Source organism: Bison bison, unplaced genomic scaffold, assembly GCF_000754665.1.
Source record: "Bison bison bison isolate TAMUID 2011002044 unplaced genomic scaffold, Bison_UMD1.0 scf7180017864291, whole genome shotgun sequence".
Taxonomy (NCBI): Eukaryota; Metazoa; Chordata; class Mammalia; order Artiodactyla; family Bovidae; genus Bison; species Bison bison.
In genome coordinates this window covers 10,965,383-10,974,177 of record NW_011494863.1, presented here as the reverse complement: position 1 = coordinate 10,974,177, position 8,795 = coordinate 10,965,383, and the positions used below count along the sequence as shown (strand labels likewise).

Sequence of the window (8,795 nt, the reverse complement as noted above, 5' to 3'; positions counted from 1 at the left end):
CCATCCATAGTTCTTCAGACACTCTGTCTATCAGATCTAATCCCTTGAATCTATTTGTCACTTCCACTGTACAATCATAAGGGATTTGATTCAGGTCATACCTGAATGGTCTAGTGGTTTTCCCTACCTTCTTCAATTTAAGTCTGAATTTGGCAATAAGGTGTTCATGATCTGAGCCACAGTCAGCTCCTGGTCTTCTTTTTGCTGACTGTATAGAGCTTCTCCATCTTTGGCTACAAAGATTATAATCAATCTGATTTCGGTATTGACCATCTGGTGATGTCCATGTATAGAGTCTTTTCTTGTGTTGTTGGAAGAGGGTGTTTGCTATGACCAGTGCGTTCTCTTGGCAAAATTCTATTAGCCTTTACCCCGCTTCATTCTGTATACTCCAAGGCCAAATTTGCCTGTTACTCCAGGTATTTCTTGACTTCCTACTTTTGCATTCAAGTCCCCTATAATGAAAAGGACATCTTTTGGTGGTGTTAGTTCTAGAAGGTCTTGTAGGTCTTCATAGAACCATTCAACTTCAGCTTCTTCAGCATTACTGGTCGGGGCATAAACTTGGATTACTGTGATATTGAATGGTTTGCCTTGGAAACGAACAGAGATCATTCTGTCGTTTTTGAGATTGCATCTAAGTACTGCATTTTGGACTCTTCTGTTGACTATAATGGCTACTCCATTTCTTCTAAGGGATTCTTCTTGCCCATGGTAGTAGATACAGTTCCAATTTGCCTTGATTCACGGACCTAACATTCCAGGTTCCTATGCAATATTGCTCTTTACAGCATTGGACTTTACTTCCATCACCAGTCACATCCACAACTGGGTGTTTTGTTTTTGTTTTTGTTTTTGGCTTTGGCCCCGTCTCTTCATTCTTTATGGAGTTATTTCTCCAATGATCTCCAGTAGCATATTGGTTGCCTACCAACCTGGGGGGCTCATCTTTCAGTGTCCTATCTTTTTGCCTTTTCATACTGTTCATGGGGTTCTCAAGGCAAGAATACTGAAGTGGTTTGCCATTCCCTTCTCCAGCGGACCACGTTTTGTCAGAACTCTCCACCATGACCCATCCATCTTGGGTGGCCCTACACGGCATGGCTCATAGTTTCATTGAGTTAGACAAGGCTGTGGTCCATGTGATCAGATTGGTTAGTTTTCTGTGATTGTGGTTTTCATGCTGTCTGCCCTCTGATGGAGAAGGATAAGAGGCTTATGGAAGCTTCCTAATGGGAAAGACTGACTGAGGGGGAAACAGGGTCTTGTTCTGATGGGTGGGGCCATGCTCAGTAAATCTTTAATCCAGTTTTCTGTTGTGTTCCCTCCCTGTTATTTGACCTGAGGCCAAACTATGGTGGAGGTAATGAAGATAATGGCGACCTCCTTCAAAGGGTTCCAGGCAAGCACTGCTGCACACAGTGCCCCCAACCCTGCAGCAGGCCACCGCCAACCCACGCCTCCACCGGAGACTCCTACCCTCACCCTAACCCCTAGTCTTAACCCCAAAGAATGCCATGAAGTTATTCTTTACTTTTTTTCTTCCGAGGCATGAGTTGCTCATCTCACATGACCTTGAGGTCTCTTTTCCTTCTGTCAGCAAAGAAGTTTGTTTTGCATTATAATCATTCTTAAGCAAGGGAAGAAATTCAGATCCTGCACAAATAAATAGGTCTGGGAATGCCAAACTCCTTTCTAAGCACAAAGTCCTTGATGAGGAATCATGGCCACTCTGAGGGTGAGGTCCTGGGAAACTGTGCATCTGCAGCCTCTGGGCATTTGTCGAAGAGGTAGCTTCCCAGATCCCACCTCAGGCCTTCTCAGTCCTCACTCAGAAGAGGCCAGCTGTGGAATGGTCACCGGTACCCCATGTGACCTGCTTACCTACCTATTCAGGTAGGAATTACAGGTACAGGGATCAAGTGCACCAACCTTGGGGTCAGTTCCCTCCACGGTTCAGTCTCAGTTCTGCCTCAACCTGCAAGTGGCTCAGCTGTTTGACCTTATGCCAACAACTTCATCTCCCCAAACACTGCATCCTCTTCTTCAAAAGGAGAATAAAAATCACAAAACCTACCTGATAGGATTATGGAGAGAAGTAGATGAGGTTGTAGATGCATGTAATTCACTTGGCGCAGGGTCTGGCATACAAGAAGTACTCAATAAAGATTAAAAAACAAAGTCATGTCTTAGACCCCAAAGCAAAGGGCTTAAGGCAGCAGGCCTGGATAATCAGGAACTGGAATCTAAGATTAAACACACCCGGAGGAGTGGGTTGGTGCTGGGGACAAAGCAGGGGCCTCATGGCATCAGACATGTGACTCTGAGAGGAGGGTGAGAACCAGCAGTCCAGATGGGCAGTTCTCCTCTGGGCAGCTGGGAAAGGGCTAAGACAGGGGCCCAAGTGCACAGCAAACAGGGTAGAAATGAAATCTCTATGGAATAGTCAGAGAATCTGATAGTCTGATAGGAGGCTTGGCTCTGCCAGCTCTGAGTAGGAGTCACAATTCTTGCCACTACAAACCAGCCTAAGCTCACTTAATCTTGGGGTAGCTGAATCTAGTTTAAACAAAGTCATCAACCAGTCTCCAGTTCTCAGCTCTGCTTCCTTCTATGTTAGCTTTGTTGTCAAGCAGCCTTGCTCTTTGGGTTTTCCCAGGTAGCACAGTGGTAAAGAATCCACCTGCCAATGCAGGAGATGCAAGAGACACGAGTTCAATCTCTGGGTTGGGAAGATCGCCTGGAATAGGAAATGGCAACCCACTCCAGTATTCTTCCCTGTAGAATCTTATGGACAGAGGAGCCTGGCAGGCTACAGTCCATGGAGCCGCAAAGAGTCAGAGAAGACTGAGCTCGTGAGCATCTTAGGCTTGCTCTTTATCTTGACTTAAAAGTCAACCAGCAGTTCCACATGTATCTCTGCATGCAACCCCAGCAGAGAGACAACACCTCTTCTGCCATAACTCCAGCAAAAATCAAAGGTGACATTCATTAGCTTGACCTGGGTCACATGCCCATCTCTGAACCAATTACCATGAGCAGGAAAATGGAGTATTCTGATTGGCCAAGCATGAATCATACATTCAATCTGGAACCCAAACTACTGATACATGAACATAAAAAAGGATTCCCTAAATAAAACAGGGGCCTTGATTCTGGAAGAAGGTGTCAACCTAAAAACAAAACCATGAGAGTTTAGTTCAGAGACAAGGTATTTAATTAGGACCAAAGAACTGCAATTCGGGGTACACAGATTTAGATAGAAAAAAAATTAGTGTCCTCATGATAGCAAAGGGTCTCAGGATGTTTATGGGGAAAAAGAGAGGTAGATGAGGTAAGCTGTTTTTTAAGAAGAGTTCACTGGTGCAAGTCAAGGTAATTCATCAGGTGAAGTGTTCATTGATAAAAGATGAGGTAAATCCAGATTTGTATTACTACTTCACTGGTCAGGTGAAGCAGTCACCAGGTAAAAGTTCACTGATGGATCGTTTCAACAGGACATTCTGGTTCTTCTGCTGATTTGGAATGTTGGTGGTTTTGTCCAGTTCAGAAGTACAGAAAACAGGACATGAAAGGCAGTTCTTCTGCAATGACTGCTTCAGCTTTATTTTACATGGCTCCAACTCATGTCATCTTTCATAGAGAAATGAGGACAAGAGGTGACCTTGTTTTGTCCCTGTGTGAGACACCCCTGTGGCCAGATGTCCCTGGAACTAAGGTACTCGGTCCCCTGAGCATCTGTCCAGTTCTGCTGCAGCCCCCACAGCTTGGTCCTCGGGCAGAGGATTCCAGCTGTGCTGGACAGCAGGGGGGAAGAGTCTCTCCCCCCAGAGAGCTATGACACCACAGATGGCACTTGCTGAGAAAGCAGTGCTGGGGAGAATGAGGCACAGCTGGCTTGCACAAGCCCTCAGCTAGATCCCCCAAGCGTCCTTCAAGAGAGTCTGTAAAGGACAAAAAATGAGGAATCTTATCGGGCGAGGGAAGTGGGGAGATGCTAAAATGCCTCTAGCACTCCAGAAAGCTAGGACTTCTCAACCACAGTGCCCAAAGCCCCCGGGTTGCTGGCAGCCTTGGACTGGGAGGGCACTAGGGATGACGCTCCTGTTCAGACACTCTTGCTCTTGTCCCTCCCTCCTTCCCTGGCTATCCTCCGCCCCCACCCCACTACCTTATGAACTGTGCAGGCCTGTCAGTGCACTGTCTCTCTCCTGACACTCGCCTCCTGGGCCCTTGTATTCATTAGGTGGCTCAGCGCCCATTGTGGGCCACATTCTGCACCAACTGCTGCAGTGAGTCCCTAGATGTAGCCCACAACTTCTAGGAACACACAGTTCTAGAAAGTGTGCATTCTTTACTTTTAACTGCACAAGTTAACATGACAAGTCAAGTTAGCTTGACTCTTGACTCCACCTTCCTCAGCCACTTGTCTTCACTCTCCCCAGCCAGTCACTCCCTCCAAGAAGCCTCAGTTATACATTTGATGTCTATCTGTTGAAACATTTTTCTACATATATACATCATAATATGTTTACTTGCAGAAGCATAAGCTAATCCAGAAGTTAGTTTTTTTGTTTTGGTGACTGCTAAAAATTAGGTTCAGGAATGTCCCTGGTGGTCCAGTGGCTAAGACTCCGCACTCCCAACGCAGGGGACCTGGGTTCAATCCCTGGTCAGGGAACTAGATTCCACATGCCACATCTAAGAGTTTGCATGCTGCAACTAAACTCCCCCACACCAAAACGAAGCTCAAAGACCCCAAGTGCCACAGCTGAAAGAAAAAAAGCTTTGGCAAAGCCAAAGAAATAAATATTAGGGGAGAAAAAAGGTTTAAAAGGGTTTACCATGAAAGGCTTCCCTCCAACCCCATCCCTCAGCCAGGGATGAGCAATCCCCTTTCGAAGCAGCCAGCCAGGTCATCGGTTTCCAGTGCCTCCTCCCAGATAAGCTAGGCCGGAAGTTGACAAATCTTGTCTGGAAAGGACCAGATGATAAATATTTTAGATTTGGTGAGCTTATGGTCTCTGTCACAACTACCCAACTCTGTCAGTGTATTGAGAAAGCAACCATAGACAATACACTAATTCATGAGCATGGTGTGTGCCAATAAAGCTTTGTCTGTGAACATTGAAACTTGAATTTCATATCTTTTTTGTGTTAATACTTCACTGGTCAGGTGAAGCAATCACTAAAATCAGTAAAAGTTCACTGATGGATCGTTTCAACAGAAGAAATAATACAAGAACACTGGAGTAGGTTGCCATTTCCTACTCCAATGCATGAAAGTGAAAAGTGAAAGGGAAGTCGCTCAGTCGTGTCCGACTTTTAGCGACCCCATGGACTGCAGCCCACCAGGCTCCTCCATCCATGGGATTTGCCAGGCAAGAGTACTGGAGTCTATTCACAGAAAAAACCACAAGTACCCATAAACATTCTTTCTCCTCTTTTTTCCATAAAGGGACATGCTATACACACTGTTCCGTATATTGATTTTCTCACTTGGTGATACATCATTTTTTAAAAAACAACTTTATTTATTTATTTATCAGCTGCTGGGTTTTTGTTGCTGTGAGGACTTTTCTAGTTGCGAGCAGGGGCTACTCTCTGGTTACAGGACTTAGGCTCCTCACTGCAGTGGCTTCTCCTTTTGTGGGGCACAGGCTCTAGAGCACAGGCTCAGCAGTTGTGGCATGTGGGATCTTCCTGTATCAGGGATCAAGCCTGTGGCTCCTGCACTGGCAGGCAGATTCTTTACCACTGCACTAAAGAGAAGTCCCATTATATATCTTAAAGATCATGCCATGTCAGTTCATACAGAACTTCATTTTTGCCTTTGGCATAGTATTACATTTTATTCCATGGTGGTACATTTACAATAACGTACTTATTGATGCATATTTAGGTTTTCTTTTGCTATTTTAGACAAAATTTCATTCAAAAAATTTGTATTTATTTGTATGTGTGGGCATTTTGAGCTTTATTGAGATACAATCCACACATCATACAACTCATCCATTTTAAGTGTACAATTAAATGGCTTTTAGTATATTTACAGAGCTGTGCACACAGCAGTGCATTCAATTTTAGAACCTTGCCATTACCCTCAAATAAATCCCTTACTCTTTAGCTGTCATCCCCTACAAAGTCCTAGGCAACCACTTAACTACTTTCTGTCTCTCTGGATTTGCCTATTTGGACTATTTATATGGAGTCATAAAATATTGATCTTTTGTGACTTAGCACAAAGTTTTCAAGGTTAATCCATGTTTTAGCATGTTATTGCTATTTCATTGCTATTTATGGCAGAATAATATTCTATTGTATGGCTATACCACATTTTATTTATCCATTCATCAGCTTTCGAGTATTTCAATTGTTTCCACTTTGGGACTATTATGAATAATGCTGCTATGAACATTTGTGTACACATTTTTTTGTGAATATTTGCTTCCATTTGGGCCTCCTAGTTTTTACCACTAGAGTGCTAGTGGTAAAAACCCACCTGCCAATGCAGGAGATGCGAGAGACACGGGTTCGATCCCTGGGTCAGGAAGATCCCCTGGAGAAGGAAATGGCAACCTACTCCAGGACGCATGCCTGGAAAATTGCATGGACAGAGGAGCCTGGTGGGCTACCATCCATGGGAGCACCATTTTATATTCCCACCAGCAGCGCCTGAATTGCCAACATTTGCCATTATCTGCTTTCTTATTATAGCTATCCCAGTGGATATGAAGCAGTATCTTATTGTATTGCGTACATTTTTTTAAGCCAAGTATATTGTTCTGAGATTTTAAAAATGTATTTCTATATCTTGGGCTTCCCGCCCCACCCCCGCCCCATATATACATGTAGATCTTCTTTGTGGTTGTTAAATGCTAGGTAGTATGCCAGAGAAAAACTGGAGCCCAGCTCAGTCGTTCCCTCCTGATGGCTATCTAGGCTGTTTCCAACTTTTTATCAGTACAAACAGCATAGCGATGCACATTCTTGTTTTACATCCTTGTGCAGAGAGTAAGCATTTCTTGAGGACAGTCTTTGAAGTGGAATTGCTGGATGAAGAAATATGCACATGTGAATTTTTTTTAATGTCACAAACTATCCTCTGGAAAAACTCTACCAATTAACATTCTACCAATAGTGTATGAGAGTGTTCATTTCACTACGTCCATGCCAGCCCTGGATATTACCCCTTTCACTGGTGCTGCATCTAGTTTTCATTTGCATTTCCCTCATCAATGTGAGGTTGACTACAGGGCCATATCCCAACTGTGCTTCTCCTCCTCTTGGGCACCAGAGTGCTGCCCATTCATCTCTGTCTTCCATACTGCCAGCCCAGAGGTAAAAGAAGCACCTACTGATAAATGTTGGAGTCAGGCACTGTGACTTTTGCAGTCCTATCTGACAAAAATGTGTTCTGAGACCATACAAAATTTTACAGTGTTTTAGTTCTCCAAGATTTCATTGCAGATTTTAGAGCTTCTATCTGAGCTGCGCTGTCTTCTAAGCCTTAAAGAAATCAGGAATCCTTGACTCCTGGTCTAGAGTGCAATTTTTTAGTGAACAGCAGAACAACTTGAATACCTGGTCAGGCTGGAACACGGGAGTATTTCAAAACAGGTCCTAGGATCCTGAGGAACAAGAAAACTCTTTGGCTAGAAACCTCCTGATACCATCATTCAAATGGAATGGAAAAAAACCTTAGGGGTCATTTAAAGCTATCTTATTTGTATAAATCAGGAGACCAAGGCCCCAGCTAGAGAAGTGATTTGCTGCAGGTCACATAACTAGTCAAGAACAGAGCTGTGAGTGCAGCCAAGATTCTGATTCCAGGCCAGTGCTCTTTCCTCAAAACATGTGGAGTCAGAGAATTCACATCTAACCTCTTCCAAAGCTCCTCTGCACCTAATTGGAGAGCATGACCTTTCTCAAAGCAGCACAGAGTGGGGATTAAGGGCCCTGTTTTTTGAACCAGACAGTTATACATTTAAATCCCAGCACAGCCACCAAGGTTTAGTAACTTTGCTCTTTGATCCTTAGTGTCTTCTTCTTTAACAGTTAATACTACCTACTTCAAGGATTATATTTGTAGTTATTATTATCTACCTTACAGGACTACATCAGATTTTGTTGTTCCATTGCTCAGTTATGTCTGACTCTGTTACCCCATGGATTGCAGCATGCCAGGCTTCCCTATCCTTCTCCAACTCCCAGAGGTTGCTCAAACTATGTCCATAGTGTCAGTGATGTCATTCAACCATCTCATCCTCTGTCATCCCCTTCTCCTCCTACCTTCAATCTTTCCCAGCTTTTTCTAATGAGTTGGCTCTTTGCATCACGTGGCCAAAGTATTGGTGCTTCAGCTTCAGCATCAGTCCTTCCAATGAATATTCAGGACTGACTTCCTTTAGGATTGACTGGTTTGATCTCCTTGCAGTCCAAGGGACTCTCAAGAGTCTTCTCCAACCCCGCAACTCAAAAGCATCATTTCTTTGATGCTCAGCTTTCTTTATGATCCAACTCTCACATCCCTACATGACTTCTGGAAAAACCAAAGCTTTGACTAGACATACCTTTGTTGGCAAAGTAATGTCTCTGCTTTTGAATAAACTGTTTAGGTTAGTCATAACTTTTCTTCCAAGGAGCAAGCATCTTTTAATTTCATGGCTGTAGTCACCATCTGCAGTGATTTTGGAGCCCCCCAAAATAAAGTCTGTCACTGTTTCCATTGTTTCCCCATCTATTTGCCATGGAGTGATGGGACTGGATGCCATGATCTTAATTTTCTGAATGTT

At 43.8% G+C, this 8,795-nt stretch overlaps 1 protein-coding gene across 2 annotated transcripts in view; it reads right to left on the bottom strand.

Annotated features, from left to right (window-relative positions):
- The window catches only part of ARHGEF37 (Rho guanine nucleotide exchange factor (GEF) 37), a 92,395-nt gene that overhangs the window by 3,889 nt on the left and 79,711 nt on the right, over window positions 1–8,795 (bottom strand). The window contains exon 15 of one of the 2 annotated variants that reach the window (XR_826173.1): window positions 4,845–4,974. The exons of the other annotated variant lie outside the window; for it this stretch is intronic. The gene's annotated coding sequence lies outside the window, so the exon portion shown is untranslated. Of the gene's footprint in view, window positions 1–4,844; window positions 4,975–8,795 lie in introns of those variants that run through there. 2 annotated transcript variants of the gene reach the window in all.